This window comes from Podarcis cretensis (assembly GCF_951804945.1).
Source record: "Podarcis cretensis genome assembly, chromosome: 9".
Taxonomy (NCBI): Eukaryota; Metazoa; Chordata; class Lepidosauria; order Squamata; family Lacertidae; genus Podarcis; species Podarcis cretensis.
In genome coordinates, this window is record NC_137178.1 from 53,642,989 (window position 1) to 53,657,719 (window position 14,731).

The window sequence follows — 14,731 nt, forward strand, 5'->3', positions numbered from 1 at the left end:
TCCAAATTTTCACACGTTATTTTAACTTCCAAAAGTTTCCCTTCTTGCCTCCGTCAACCAAAGATGCTGCCTCCCTTTAATAATAAATAATTAAATAAACAAAAATAGAATAAAAAATAGCAATGCACATACAGAGTATGAAAATAGCTGAAATACAACAAAGAAACAGTCACCGAGAAAATAATGATACCACATTCAGGGTGATGAATTGAGCAGTGGGTATGATTCCTCAAACAGTTCTTTTCTAGATTTTCTGAAATTTATTTTCCCTTTGCGGTGTGTTAAATAGGGCCTGTTAGTGAGCTGCCAATTATAGGAGTTCTTGTATCCATCCCTTAATGTCTGGTGTGTTTCTGTGAGATTTACAGTATTGCTGTCAGCTTAGCTCTATTGAACCAACTCCCCATTATGGCTTGCTTTGTTTAATAGCTCATTTGCACATACAAGACACCTGATAATGGATATGAATCAGTGAACTGGCTGGTGTTCTACGGGGTGATGTGCCTACAATCAAGCAAGAACAGCTCACTGACAGAAGAACATTTTAAAATGGGATAGCAAAATGTCAGAGAGGTTCATAAACAAGGAAGCAAGTAAAATACATCTCAGAGACATTATATCCGCAACATGTCACTTACAATCTCATTTTTAATTTTCCTGAGGCTGTAATCACACATACCTAGGAGGAAGCCCTGTTAAACTCAATGGAACTTACTTCTGAGTAGACATGCCTAGAGTTGCACCGTGAAGTTTTAACTATGATTTATGTAAGTGTTGGAATCAATGTTCAATTATGGAATTGGATTTTTTTAAATGTAGGCTAATGATCCAATTGTCTCTGCTGAGGCAACAGGTCTGTAAGACTGAGCACTAGGATCCAGGTCCAGCCCTATCATGAGGCAGAGTGAGGCAGTTGCCTCAAGTGGCAGCTGCTGAGGTGGGGAAAGTAGCTAGGCCAGAGCTGTGAGTTTTTTCTGGGAGAGTCTGAGGCAGAAAAAAGCTCCAGAATCAGAGGCAGAAGCTGAAGCAGGAGAGTGGGAGGAGGGGGCCAAGAGACAGAGATGAGTAAGTAAAGAGTCATGGGTGTCTCCTCCTCCTGTTGTGACATGCTCCCCTTCCCCCCATCTCCCAGAACCAGAAGAGGGCTGAAATGGGTGGAGCAGTGACAGGCTTCACCAGGTGTAGTCTCCAATTGCTTGGGAAAAGCCCTGGAGAGGGGAGGACTTAGATGGCTATGGGGAGGTGAGGACTTTCAGCATCAGCAACTCATTCATGGGGAAAGCCTACCATGGATGAGCCGCTGTGCTCATTAAGTGTGCTAATGAAAGAGCTAACTCCAAATTTGAATGGTGTGATTCACTGCTGGCCTGCTCTCTGACACATGGTTATGGAGGTTGTCATGACAAGCAGGAGCATTTAAAAATATACCACTGCATTTACAGCTAATTTCAAGGACACAGGATGTGGTTGTTTTTTCTCCAGACCCTTTTTGTGGCATTCATAAAGGCCATTGGACTCCACAAACATACATATACACCCTCCAATTTCCTTCAGCACAGAATCCGTTGCTGAGGGTTTTCTCTTTTGGAGACCTAGTGCTCTCAATTTTCTCTTCAAACAACACAGGTCATAAGATATCAAATGGAAAACAACTGGATAAGATAATGTTCCCTGCGAGTTTCACCTCAGTGAGTGCATTATTCTGACATTTAGCCACTTTAAAGGTGCTGGAGGTAACCCAAGGGCACATAATAACAACAATGTGGCATCAAATATTATTTGATAAATGCATTTCTTGTAGGCATCTATCTGATATGATGGTAATGGGGAGAAGATTTATGGACAGCTAGTCTCCTAGGTACTTTTATTTTTCTTCAGTTCAACAAACACTCTTTGACTCCTCCACAGTAATTGCCTCAGGGCTGCAAGAATATTTTATCTTTAAACATCTTTATAACAGCAGAGGGGCAATGAGATTCTTCCTCGATAAAGATTCAGGAAAAGGAAACCATCCAGAATTATATCAGACATTTCTCCAGCAGCAGCTTGAGTGGCCTTCTAGGTTAGGAAGACAGTCTCCTCCATGTAAATCAGGGTTGTGGAATCTGTGGCACTTTATATGTTGCTGGGGAACAACTCCCATCATCTCTGGTCCTTGGCCATGTTGACTTGGGCAGATGAAAGTTGGAATTCAACAAGAAGGGCCATGCATTTCCCAGCCCTGATGTAAGTGGACAATGTTTTTTTCCATATATCTCTTTGTGTAAAACACCAGCTTCTTAACAGTGCACATGTTAGGCCATCATACGGACGCTTAGTGTGCCACCACCAAATTTTTAAGGCTATACACGCCATGTACCACATAGAGTCTTAAAAATTATGTGGTGGCATAGAGAAAATTGCCTCAACTGCATATTGAGCCACCACAATGGAGTCTCATCATCACGTGATAATAGTTGTGGAGCACTTTAATGTAGATTCGACACAGTTGCCATAATATGCAGTGCTTCACTGCTTTTTAAAATTATTTTAATGATACTTCACCATGTCTTTGCTATTTGATAGTTTGTTGTTTTTAAAGAACATGGAGAATGTTGCAGTAGCTTATTCTAGTCATCTATTTCCATTTGGAAGACAAAAGCAATTTGTCTGAGGCGGGAACTTTCAATGCTCTTTTTATGCTGGTTCTCCTTTGTTTGCATTGTTGGTAAATATGTTTGTTACCAGTGAAGATTTAATACTTATTTCAAAGAGCAATCCCTAAGGATATGCAAATCTAAAACAGGTTCCACATAGTAGTTGGCAGCATTTCCAGGAACAATGCATGAAGGCCAGTCCATTCAATAGGTCTTAGGAGCAGGAACTGGACTGGTTCTATGACTGTGACATAAAAAATAAAACCTAAAAGATATAAAGTTGCTGCTTTTGCAGGCTGTGCTGCCAAGAACTGCAACAGGTTTGGGTTATAGTGATTGCAATGTTTTGTTTGGGTTTTTTAATGCTATTGAGCTCAATATTTGTTGTTGGAAAAGTTGGATTCAAATATTAAATCAACTCAATTCAGCTAGCTGATTCAGAATAAGGGCTCAAAATTACCAACTTTTTCTTCACAAAAGATTAGGCTATAGAGAACCTAAACAGGTTAAGCAGAGGATAATAACAGCACTTGGATGTGTAGAGTTGGATAATTGCAAGTATTGGTCTCTGGAAGGGACAAATCACATGGATCTCAAAGCTTCATCTGGGATGCCCAAGTGTCCTACTTTACAGAAGATAGTTCACTATGAGAAGGGTTGTCAGTCTTCAGTCCTCCTTTTGAGGAGCTATCAAGGTCAGTTTGAAGATGAAAACCTTAAGAAGGGTGAACAAGGTACAGTCGTACCTTGGTTTTCAAACACCCTAGTTATCGAACATTTTGGTTCCTGAATGATCGAAGCCTGGAAGTGACTGTTCCTGTTTTCGAACGTTATTTTGGAAGCTGAATGTCCAACAGGGCTTCCACGGCTTCCAACATAGAATTATGCCAATTTGATTTAGATACACACTTTCATAGACTCATAGAATTGTAGAGTTGGAAGAGACCACGAGGATCACCTAATCTTTCACCCAACATGTGGCTCAAACGCCCAACCCTGAGATTAAAAGTCTCTTGCTTTACCGACTGAGCTAGCCCTCAGCTTCCGTATCGTCCTCCTTTTTCTTTTTCTTTTTTTTTGTCATACTTAAGTGACAAGCCTAGCTTAGACTGAAAACACTTAAGGAAAAAAACACTGGTGAATACTCATGTTGCAGGTATTTGTTTGCTTATATACATTTTAGGCTGATTCTCCACCCGGAGACCTTCAAAGTGAAACGCAAGATAAAAACAGATGAAGTCTAAAATCTGAACAAAGCAAAATAGGTGTAAAATATAGCAAAGAATCAGGAAAACAACCTCCAACAACAAATACAACAATAAGGCAGAGCAACAACAAATCATTCAGAACCAAAGGTCTTTAAGAGCATTAGAAGGCCCATAGCATGGAGTTCACAAAGAAAGGAGGTTCCACAACCTAGATGCTACTGCCAAGAAAGTGCTGTCCTGTGTCACCATCCACATCTCTGATGGAAGCGAAACATTAAAGCTGAAGATCTTTACAAGGAGGCTCATATGGGTGAAGACGGAAGGGATGTTGCTCGGTGGTAGATGTCAGGTTCAGTCCCTGACATCTCCACGTAGGTCTGGGAAAAGACTCTGCTCTGAAATCTCAGCACGCTGCCGCAAGTCACTGTCAACAATGCTGAGCTAGATGAACCAACGGGCTGCTTTGATATTAGGCATCATCCAATGTTTCTATATAAGTGAGTCCTTTTAGGGAGTTTGCTCTATGGACCTGGCTAAGGTTAGCACTGAGAAGATCATCGTACACTGTACATCAGAGATATTTGAGCTGTAATATGAGAAATAAAACCGTTCACATTTTGTGTGGGAACAGAATGCAAATGAGCATCTGGAAGAGGAGGAGGAGGAGGAGAAAGAGGAGGAGGAGTTTGGATTTGATATCCCACTTTATCACTACCCTAGGGCGTTTCAAAGCGGCTAACAATCTCCTTTCCCTTCCTCCCCCACAACAAACACTCTGGGAGGTGAGCGGGGCTGAGAGACTTCAAAGAAGTGTGACTAGCCCAAAGTCATTCAGCAGCTGCATTTGGAGGAGCGGGGACGCAAACCCGGTTCACCAGATTACGAGTCTATCACTCTTAACCACTACACCACACTGGATCTTAAGAATCAGAATTAATGGTGGTGTGTGAGAGAAATAACAAACTTCACATGGTACAGGCTACCTCCTGCCCAGGTGTATATTGAGGAGGGAATACCATAGTGATTTGTTGGCTTTTTCCGCTCTGGACATGAAACCATTGCATGAATCACTATCTCAACTTCTCAAAACAATATGCCAGGTTTCCTTTTTAAAACAGGCTAAACAATAGATTGCAGAGATTCTCTCCAATATAACATTAAGGCATAAGCAGCTGTTACGGCATACTGAAGTGACAAAAATATTCTTTAACTGAATGGGACAGAGGCTCTCATACAATCCACTTCCTTTTGCATTGCTTGTTAGAACAAACTGGCTAATTGCAGTCATCTTCCAAATTGCAAATATGTGTGTGGGTGTAGAGAGGAGTATTACACCAAGAAACATTTTGCACTCTGTTTTTCCAGAAAATAAAAAAACACATCTTAATTAACCACGAACCAAACCACATGAACAAAGAAGGCAAAAATGTTTATAAAATATGATGTGATGTAATAAGTAATAATTTAAGAAACTATACATATATACTAATCCAAAATATCAATATACAATAAATAGCACTGATGACCTCAACAACATTACAGTGTGGTGCATATATATGAGAAAGTGAGGCTGTGCTGTTATAAGTCCTGAGCATGTTTATCTCAAAGGTTCTTCTTCAGAGGATTTTTTTGTTTTTCTTCCCACTTTTGACATCTAATCCAATTGGTAGATAGAACAACAACACTCAAGTGACTTTATTGACTGTACCTCACCAGCAGACAGTTTTCCCTGTGGTGGGAAATGGGACATGGAACTCCTGCTTTCTGAAAACTGCCAAATACTATGCATACTTGACACTTGCTGGAATATTATGCTTTAGAGAAAGATCTGCCAACTCTCTCCTTTTGTTTCCTGCGGTGGATGGACCTTGATTACTCAGCCTTCCCTTCTTATTAATATTGCTGCTCTTATTTGTACTTAAGGTGGAGTTGTATTGAGTATGTTACTAGAATATGTTTTGTTTAAGGTGTTTGAGCATGCAATACATTTTATTTAAGTTGTTTTGTGTTTCTCTGATACTAGAAAACCAACTTAGACTTCATTACTAATGAATTATAGACTTCATTACTAATGAAACACATATATGAGTTATATGTGTCTAAGTTTGCATGTGTAATTTTAAAGATTTATTTATGCATGTGATAAGATCTATATGATTTAGATTGCTATTCTGGGATATCAGTCCATGTCACAACAAAAACAACAACAACAACAACAAGTTGGGAATGTTTGAGGTACTATAGGTCATTCATAGGTTACTGTGATTCTTTACAGCACTACACATTCTGCCAATACGGGTAAAGATGATGCACTGACTAGTTATCCCATCATGAAGGAAAGGAGGAAGAATATCATCTCTTTAAGCTCAGCACAATACTTGGAATATTAAGTGCACACATGTACCAAGGGTTTAAGTCCTGCAGCTGTCACGCATTGTGAAAGCTCAAAGAGGCAATGTCAGAGATTAGGCAAGTGGGATGATATGGGTGCAACAAAAAAGTTGATGGAGTAAAACAGATTTTCAAAGTTTGCAAGAAGTAGCTGATGCCTCAGCTGTGACTTTCTGTGCTCTCCATTGCCTTCCCAGTATTATCCCTCCGACATTTGTTGCTAGTGCTTCTTCCAATGTCTTCTGCACAGAAAAAATAATGTCAGACACTTTGCTTTTCTGTCCCTGGTTTGCTTCCAGCCACATACTGGTTACACTAAATTATGTTTGACAGTTCTTGCACTTGGGCTTTTGCTCCTTATCAGCATAATTGCAATTGCTCCATTGGCAATGGGAATAGGCAGCTTTGATTTGGCACTGTACCCTTGCAACAGAAAACAGGGCGCGGTGCAAGAAGCTTCTTTAAAAGGAACGATGCCCTTCAGGGTTATAAGACAGAATTAAAGGACACAAAGGCAGACTCCTACTGCAGTTACTGCCTGTATGCATGTTTTTAATAGTCCTGCTATTACTGTAAAAGTAATGTACAGTGTGTTGCATCTATAATCACAAAATAGTACCAAGAAGAATAGAAATGCAGTCTGTTGTGAAGCTTATATCACTTTTAAAACATTTATTCTTCCTTTTTCTTCTTACACATAATCAAATTGTGAATTTCTTAGCTCTGGCAGGGGATGAGAAAACTTGCAATTTTGTATATTTTCCTGATTCCCTTTTTAATCTGTTCCTTTTCAATACCAAAGCAGTCAGGCTGAACTCTGATCCTCTCATTAAAACAGAATGTCTGGAAGCAAACTGAATTAAAATGATACCATTTTGTTCCAGTATATCATTCATCTTCTTGAGGGCTATTTGAAATGTATTTATGGACAGTAGCTCTGGGTTATTTTCTCCTCGCCAACTTTTAAAACTCAAAATACAGAGAAAACTATATCCCTTTTAGTTCATTTGGAACGAAGCTGGAACTGTTATCATTTTAAAGTGGCATAGTTGCAGAGCTGCAATAAATGGTACAGCTACCAATAAGATGAATAAATAATTATAGAAACCAGTGATATGCCCATTCCATAGGTTTGTCTAGGCACATAGAATCCTCATGGATATCAGGGATGAAACCAGTGGGGCAGGCAGCATGGGTGTCTGTGAACAGCCCCTGCGCAGGTGTGCCAAGTGGTGGGGGCTGAGGGGTCTTCAGCCCCCACCCCATTTTTACCTCCTCCCTGCCAATGTCACGTGGGGAGGAGGAGGCAGAGCGTGGACCCCGGCAGCCCCACTTTGCCTCCCTGATGATGTTGCACTAGGTGGGGGCGGGATGTGTCACGTGACACGTAACGTGATGCATCACGTGATGTGCCCCAACAATGTGTGGGGCAAGTCGGCACCCTTGCCCCTGTCTGGTTCCTTTGTTGGGCCTTGGAGGAAGTCAGGGAGTAGTCTACTAGCATAGGATATATCTTCCTGTGCGAAAAATATGGGAGGAGAAAAGGTGTAATAAGTCAACTTTCTTGTGTGGGCTAGTCATCTGATGACTAGAACTCCACCGGCCACTACACAGTAATGGTCAACAGAAGCCATTATGTTCTTCTGATGAAGATAGAAGATGCAGAGTATTAACACAAATGGATATGAGGTGGGGACTTTTACAAATGTGTATAGGCAAAGCATATCATGGAAATCAGAAGCTAGTTATTGTTGCTTTTACATGGCATTTCTCTGGCTATTACGTTTACCAGAATCGTCATGTCCAGCTTCTATTATGAAAACTGACACAAGATGCTCAGAGGAAAGATTAATACCAACAACTGGAGTGGGATGTCTGTGGAGCTAACACACAGGACAGTTGGTCATCAATCCCATGTGAAACAAAATGATGGAACAGCCCATGAGAGCTGAGAATTCCCTGGGGGAAAGCAGAATACAGATTGTATCATACTTTACAATCACCTTCAAGGATGTTACTCACATTTAAAAATTTGTGACAAAGTGCATGTCCACTGTCACACTTATGCACATGTCTGCTTCAGACAGTATGTAGCACTCATATGCATGGCAAAACAGATACAAGTGCACTCCTCATACATGCTGTCGTACATGTGCTCTGTATATAGATGTCCTATATGTAAGTGACACCCATAGTTTCCAGATATGTGAAAGGACTATCCAGATCATGTGACCCTCCCAGACTCTGAAATGTAGACTGGACATGCCACACCCGGGCCCAGTCAATGTGTGATTGGCAGCAATCTGAGGAGGCCTACATGAGCACAGATGTAGGTCTCCTTACATGTCAACATAAATCCTGATCAATCAATACGATTGTCTCTGTTGAGGGAGCCCTACATATATTTCTATATTCCCCTTCAGGCTGATGCCAATCACAGATTGTCTGAAGGGCATGGCTGCTCTGCACATATAGGAGAAAGGCCTATCTCATATATTCTTGATGACACTTTCTTGCATTTGATGCTCACAGGTATAAAACTGAACAGGGCTATAGTAGAGCACATTGCAACAATATTAAGATGCAGGGTAAGTTGCAGAATATAATGCAGGAGAAAGAGTGAAAGAATGGGAGAATTTGACAAGATTGCCATTTTTCTTATAACATCTACTTCCACCCATAAATGTTATTTGTTCTAGATATCCCAACAAAAGTGAGAACTTATCAGTGCTTTTCATGTGCTTTGCTCCTTAAAACTCTTGCTTAAAATTCAGATTTGGTTTGATACTTTTAGGTCAGTTTGTTATGAAGATAATACAAATCTTGAGCTAGCAGCTATAAGTACAGTCTCATAATACCACAAACCATTAGTGTGCTTCCAACTATTTATATTAATTCATTTCCCACAAAGATCCAACTTGCAGAAGATGTGAATTCCAACACAGGGTAACAACCACTCAGGAAAGCAGAGGCGCCAGCTTCTCCAGAGGATTGAGGAAGCACAATGCGACATAGTGCAAAGTCCTGGTGTCATGCGCATGATGCCGCGAGGAACCAGGGGCAGAGCTGAACAGCCTCTGAAAACTGAGGGGGCCCAAAACTCTCAAAAACTACATTGGGGGAGGCTGGAACTGCCTTGGCCCCTAGGAGTTGGAATCTATGCAGGATAGAGTCAGACAACTGGCAGCCACGTTGCTGTAAAGGGGTGGGTGGAAAAACAGGGCTTAATCCTGAGGCGAAAGTCCAGAGGCACGTTCCTCCACATAAGGACCACACAGTAAGCTTTAAGACACTGTGTGTCTCGCAGGCAGCTAACCATTCTATTCATGACCCTCAGTGGATGAAAACAGATACTTTCCCCTTCTGTCTGCAAGCTAACACAGATAAAAGTGCTCTAAAGATCCCCATGTGGTGGCTATAGTACAGTAGTTAACTAGCAGTGGGGTCTTTCATGTGTTAAACCCCTGTGGATGACCCAGTTCTACAAAGATCTCACTCTGAAGTAGTTGCAAATGCAGCAGAGAAGGAAAGTAATCACTTGAATATAAGAGCTTTTGGACAACTGAATACAGAGATGGTGATACAACCTAGAATAACTTGTTCTTAGGGCTGATTAGTACTGTAATTCAAAATCATTGACTTACTTTCCTTTTTGGTATGCTGGACAAATGCAATCCTATACATGTCTACTCAGCCCAAAAGGAACATAGGGTGCAACTTTACACTGAGTTGGACTTTTGCTCCAACCGGTTCAGAATTGTCTCTGCTACAAGTAGCCAATGTGGTAGCCTCCAGATGTTGGACTACAGCACCCATAATGAATGACATTGATCATGCTGCAGTGTATGAAAACCCCACAATATAATCCACTGTTGTTATCCAGCCTCTTGGTGTGGTGGTGCGTGTGCATTTTTTTTTGGGGGGGGAGGGATGCAGTTAAGCTGTGAAAACTACACACACAACCATCTGAAATACCACATCTGGTTTTGCATCAAGAACTAAAATCAGTTGATGAAAGACCTACGGTAACATATCTGGTTTACAGCTGCAAGTTCTTTGCATGGTTTAGGACTGGCTTTGGGGAAAGCAGGGGTCTTGTGACTAACAGCTTTGTGGCAGGCAGAAATTGAACATCAAGCTTGCCTAGTATGTAAATACTATTATGTTGAAAGCTTAACCAGTTGGCATTCTGTCTGTCGGACATCTTATTATTTATGTGGGGCCACTGATTTATTTTTGGACCCTCCATCCCACCTGCAATATTTTTTAGCTACAAAGCACCAGCAAATTTGTTTCCTCTTTCATAAGCGCATTGGAGGGCTAAATCCATCTGCAGTGCACTGGGTCCAAAAAAAAATCCCACCAGTTATGTGGGAGAATGTAATTTTAATGATCATTGCAAATGCTGTTTGGTACTGGTTGGTTTGTTTTGATGACCAAATAGTTTAAAACAATCAGATTCTATTCTGCAGCAGTGAGTTAAAATGTTGAAGTCACATTTGGAGAAATTAATTTGCACATCTGAAGGTAGAATTTGCATGGGAAATGTGTGAAACTCCGAATTGCTTTGGAAAAGGTTCTTCCCACAACCAACCACTGCTACTGTTAGGAATAGATACAGTGACTACTGCTAGGAATAGATACAGTTACTTCAGCAGTCATAAATTCAATGAATAACTTTCTCCGAAACAGATTCTGACTGCTTCATGAAGTTTTAATTTACATCTGTAATATATTTTTTTTAAATCCTAAACAGCTTTGAGCCAGGAGTTAAAAGCCAAGGCAGACTGTTCTTCCAGGCACTTATTTCTTCATGCAATAAATTACACGCAATATTTACGTACCTGCCAAGACATGCATTTCAAGTGAGACTAATAGCTGGCATGCTCTCAAAATTTAAATCAGTACTGACACACTTTTTAAACAACCCCGTCCCAAATGGAAAATAGCTTTGTATTTAGATTTCAGTATAACCTTTGTTCTAAAGCATAGCTCAACAGGTTCATCCATTAAATAACACTCACTCTATGCATGGCAACAATAGCCTGTTTCACCAAGTGACCTGAACATTTTTCAGCTGTGCTAACCTCTTATTATATGCTTTTATTGAATTCACCTTCCGTGTGGTATCATTGACAAAGAAGCCACTCAAATCCTCAGATAAATACAAAGGTGGTGTCGATAAACTATGGGAAATCACTGAGAAGCAGTCAGAGCCACTCATACACTAAAAATTTCTTTGCTTTGCTTTCTCAGTGACTTGGCCTTGGACCAAAACATTATGTTGTGGAAGCAGAAGTACTTTCTGCTCCTGCTGCCCTTAACACACACACACACACACACACACACACACACACACACACTGCTCTAGAGACTAGACAGTATCCTGATTCCCTGGAGACAATGTTAAGGGCACAGGGCTGCAGATGGGTGGGGGGTTAATAACGTCACACATACACTATTCATAAGCAGAGGTGGGATTTTTTGTATCCAATGAAAACTAAACTTCCTCAGTATGGAGGATCCAACAGCCTGCAATGCAGGAATCTTTCACGCAACGTGGGGCTCAAACCCATGGCTCTGAGATTAAGAGTCTCATACTCTACCAACAAGGGACACGGGTGGCACTGTGGGTTAAACCACAGAGCCTAGGACTTGCCGTTCAGAAGGTCGGTGGTTCGAATCTCCGCGACAGGGTGAGCTCCTGTTGCTCAGTCCCAGCTCCTGCCAACCTACCAGTTTGAAAGCATGTTAAAGTGCAAGTAGATAAATAGGTACCGCTCTGGCGGGAACGTAAATGGTGTTTCCGTGTGCTGCTCTGGTTCGCCAAAAGCGGCTTAGTCATGCTGGCCACATGACCCAGAAGCTATACGCTGGCTCCTTCGGCCAGCAAAGCGAGATGAGCGCCGCAACCCCAGAGTTGTCCGTGACTGGACCTAATGGTCAAGGGTCCCTTTACCTTTACTCTACCAACTGAAAGAAGAAGGAAAAGATGCTCCAGGGGATTGGAGGAACCCTCCAAAATAATATTGGAAGTGGTCCAGGGATGTGGGGGGCTCTGGCTGTGACTGACTTCTGAAAAGTCACCTTTGGCTCATTTTTCTAGTGCACAAGCTGCCCACAAAGAAATAGGTCTTTACATTGGGTGTGGATTTGAATATATGGTACATAGATTTTTCTGGGCAATAAAAAATGAGACAGCTTTGAATAAATTAACTTCCAGTGAAACTGATGAATATATCAACCACCTAATTACAGGAACACATTTCCAGTTGTAGCAATACAAATAAAACATAATCATCTTAGCCATAGTAACAAATTAAAGTCTGCACAGTAGGGAAGGAGTTTAAACACAGTCATTTCAAAGCTAGCACTGCCATGCTGACTGGTGCATGAAAACGTATATATCATAATTTGGCTAACTGCAGTTTTTAATTGCTACAAGCAATAATGTGGCTAAATTAGGTTGCTGGATATGTTCCACAGGTACAAAGTCAAGGGACAGGTGCCAAAATTTGGAAGAAATAAAGATGTTCTAGTCAGCCCAAAGTTTGGTAAACTGCTATTTGAAAGCAACAATATAACTTAAATCAGATTATCCATTTTTACCCAGACCTATCCAGATTTACTCTTAAGCCCCATTGAGTTCAATGGGCTTCAGTTCCAAGCAAGTCTATTTAAAATTGCAGTCTAAGTGACTTTGCTTATCTTTTTCCAAGGGTTATTTGGAGTTCAATTATTATTACAATTATGTATTAAATTTTATACCACCCTTCATACAAAGATCACAGGGCAGTTTACAATATCTTAGGCTGTCTTAGATTAAGCCACATCAGGTATTATCAGTTGCCATAGTAACGATCTGAAGTGTAGCATTGATATCTCATGCTTTCCCCCAAGAAGCTCAGCATGGCATAAATCACTCTCCGCACCACTCTGCAATGGTCATCTGAAGTATGGTGGGCAGAGGTACATGAGAGGATTTTCTCAATTGTGGTATTAAAGTCTCATTAATTATGGCTTTCAAAGAAAATTATTGGGTTGAACTTGAAGGATGTTTCAGTTAAGTTGTTGGCTACTTTAATTCATCCTCACTTGTCAGCTGCATTCTTTTTATTATTTTTTATTGTTATTAGCAATAATTATAGTCAACTGGCAAAAGACAAGGTATAAAGATTATATAGATATATAGATATATAGATATATAACACAGAGCTTCAAAGCCATTCAAGGTTACGTCTACGATCCTTCTTCCAAATAAGCAATAACCTACTCCTTTAATAGCTTGGGTTCATGACCGAAAAGGGGAAGGAAGGGGGGGAGGAAAGATGGCTAGGCTATAAAACTATTAGTTGAATGGTTACAAGTATTCTCTTTAATGATGTAAACCTGGTGTTAGTGGGACAGAAAGGAATATGTCCCACTAACACAAGGAATGAAATGAGAGTAATAGACCTGTCTACCTTTTCTCTGCTGAGAAAATAAAACAGAACCCAGAAGTGAAAAAATGTTCTTCTCTGTCTTATTCCCCACAGGCAGAAGCTATAACAAAAAGTGCTAATGAAAAAGAACCAAAACAAATAATTAAGATGGGCTCAGGTGGACAACTGGTACCCAGTTCATCTGGACCAACCCATTCTCTCAATGATGGCTAGTGAGCCTTGGAGAAACTCAGTACAGGAAGAATCAACATCAGGTAGGAGAGTCACAGGATTGCATTACCATGCTATGCAACAAGTTTTGATAGGACAAGGTTTGTATGATATGTTTATTCCTTCTCTCTGGCAAGATAATCCTTTGAATGTATCAGCTGTTTAATAGTGGAACAGACTGTCTCCGAAGATGGTGGTCTCACCTTTGCAGAAGTTAAGCAGTGGTCAGATGATCATCTGCCAGATTTACTTTAGTTGTATCTGGCACTGTAAGTCCTGCTCTGAGCAGGAGGCTGAACCAGGTGACTCCAGGGACTCTTCCATCTCTAAGATTATATGAATCAATGCGCTAGCAACTGTTCAGGATAGAGCTCAATAGCTGTCCTGCCTCTACATGCAATGACCAAAGGAATTTGTTGGCATTCTACGAGCTCTGACACTAATGCCACAGGATAGTTTTCTAATAATATACAAGGAATGAGTCTTAATTGGACATTGTGGAGAAAAAGTCTGAGCAGGAAGATTGAGGAGGTGATGTGAAGACAGATTGAATTAGCATTAGGACAAAACATGGAGATCTGTAGTAAGCCAGATACAGATTATAGGCTTTCCACCACGCTGAATGCTTTGAGATGTCATAATTATGTTCTTAAAATTCATCAGAAACTGGAAATAGTTATAACTCAGGGCTAGTCAATATTTTTGGGCCTGAGGACTGCATTTACCCTTGGCCAGTCAAGAGTGGGTGTAGCCACCCCACACTCCCTTGCTCATACAGTGGGATCTTGGGTTACAGACGCTTCAGGTTACAGACACTTCAGGTTACAGACGCTTCAGGTTACAG

General features: G+C 40.8%; 1 protein-coding gene and 1 long non-coding RNA gene across 3 annotated transcripts in view; one reads left to right on the top strand and one right to left on the bottom strand.

Moving 5' to 3' along the window:
- Positions 1-14,731, top strand: part of LOC307223776 — a 66,817-nt gene that overhangs the window by 50,741 nt on the left and 1,345 nt on the right. The window contains exon 2 of the long non-coding RNA XR_013842269.1: positions 13,771-13,931. This is a non-coding gene — a long non-coding RNA (uncharacterized lncRNA). The remainder of the gene's footprint in view (positions 1-13,770; positions 13,932-14,731) is intronic.
- MTNR1A (melatonin receptor 1A) overlaps positions 1-14,731 on the bottom strand; it is a 70,778-nt gene that overhangs the window by 8,027 nt on the left and 48,020 nt on the right. The window lies entirely within an intron of this gene.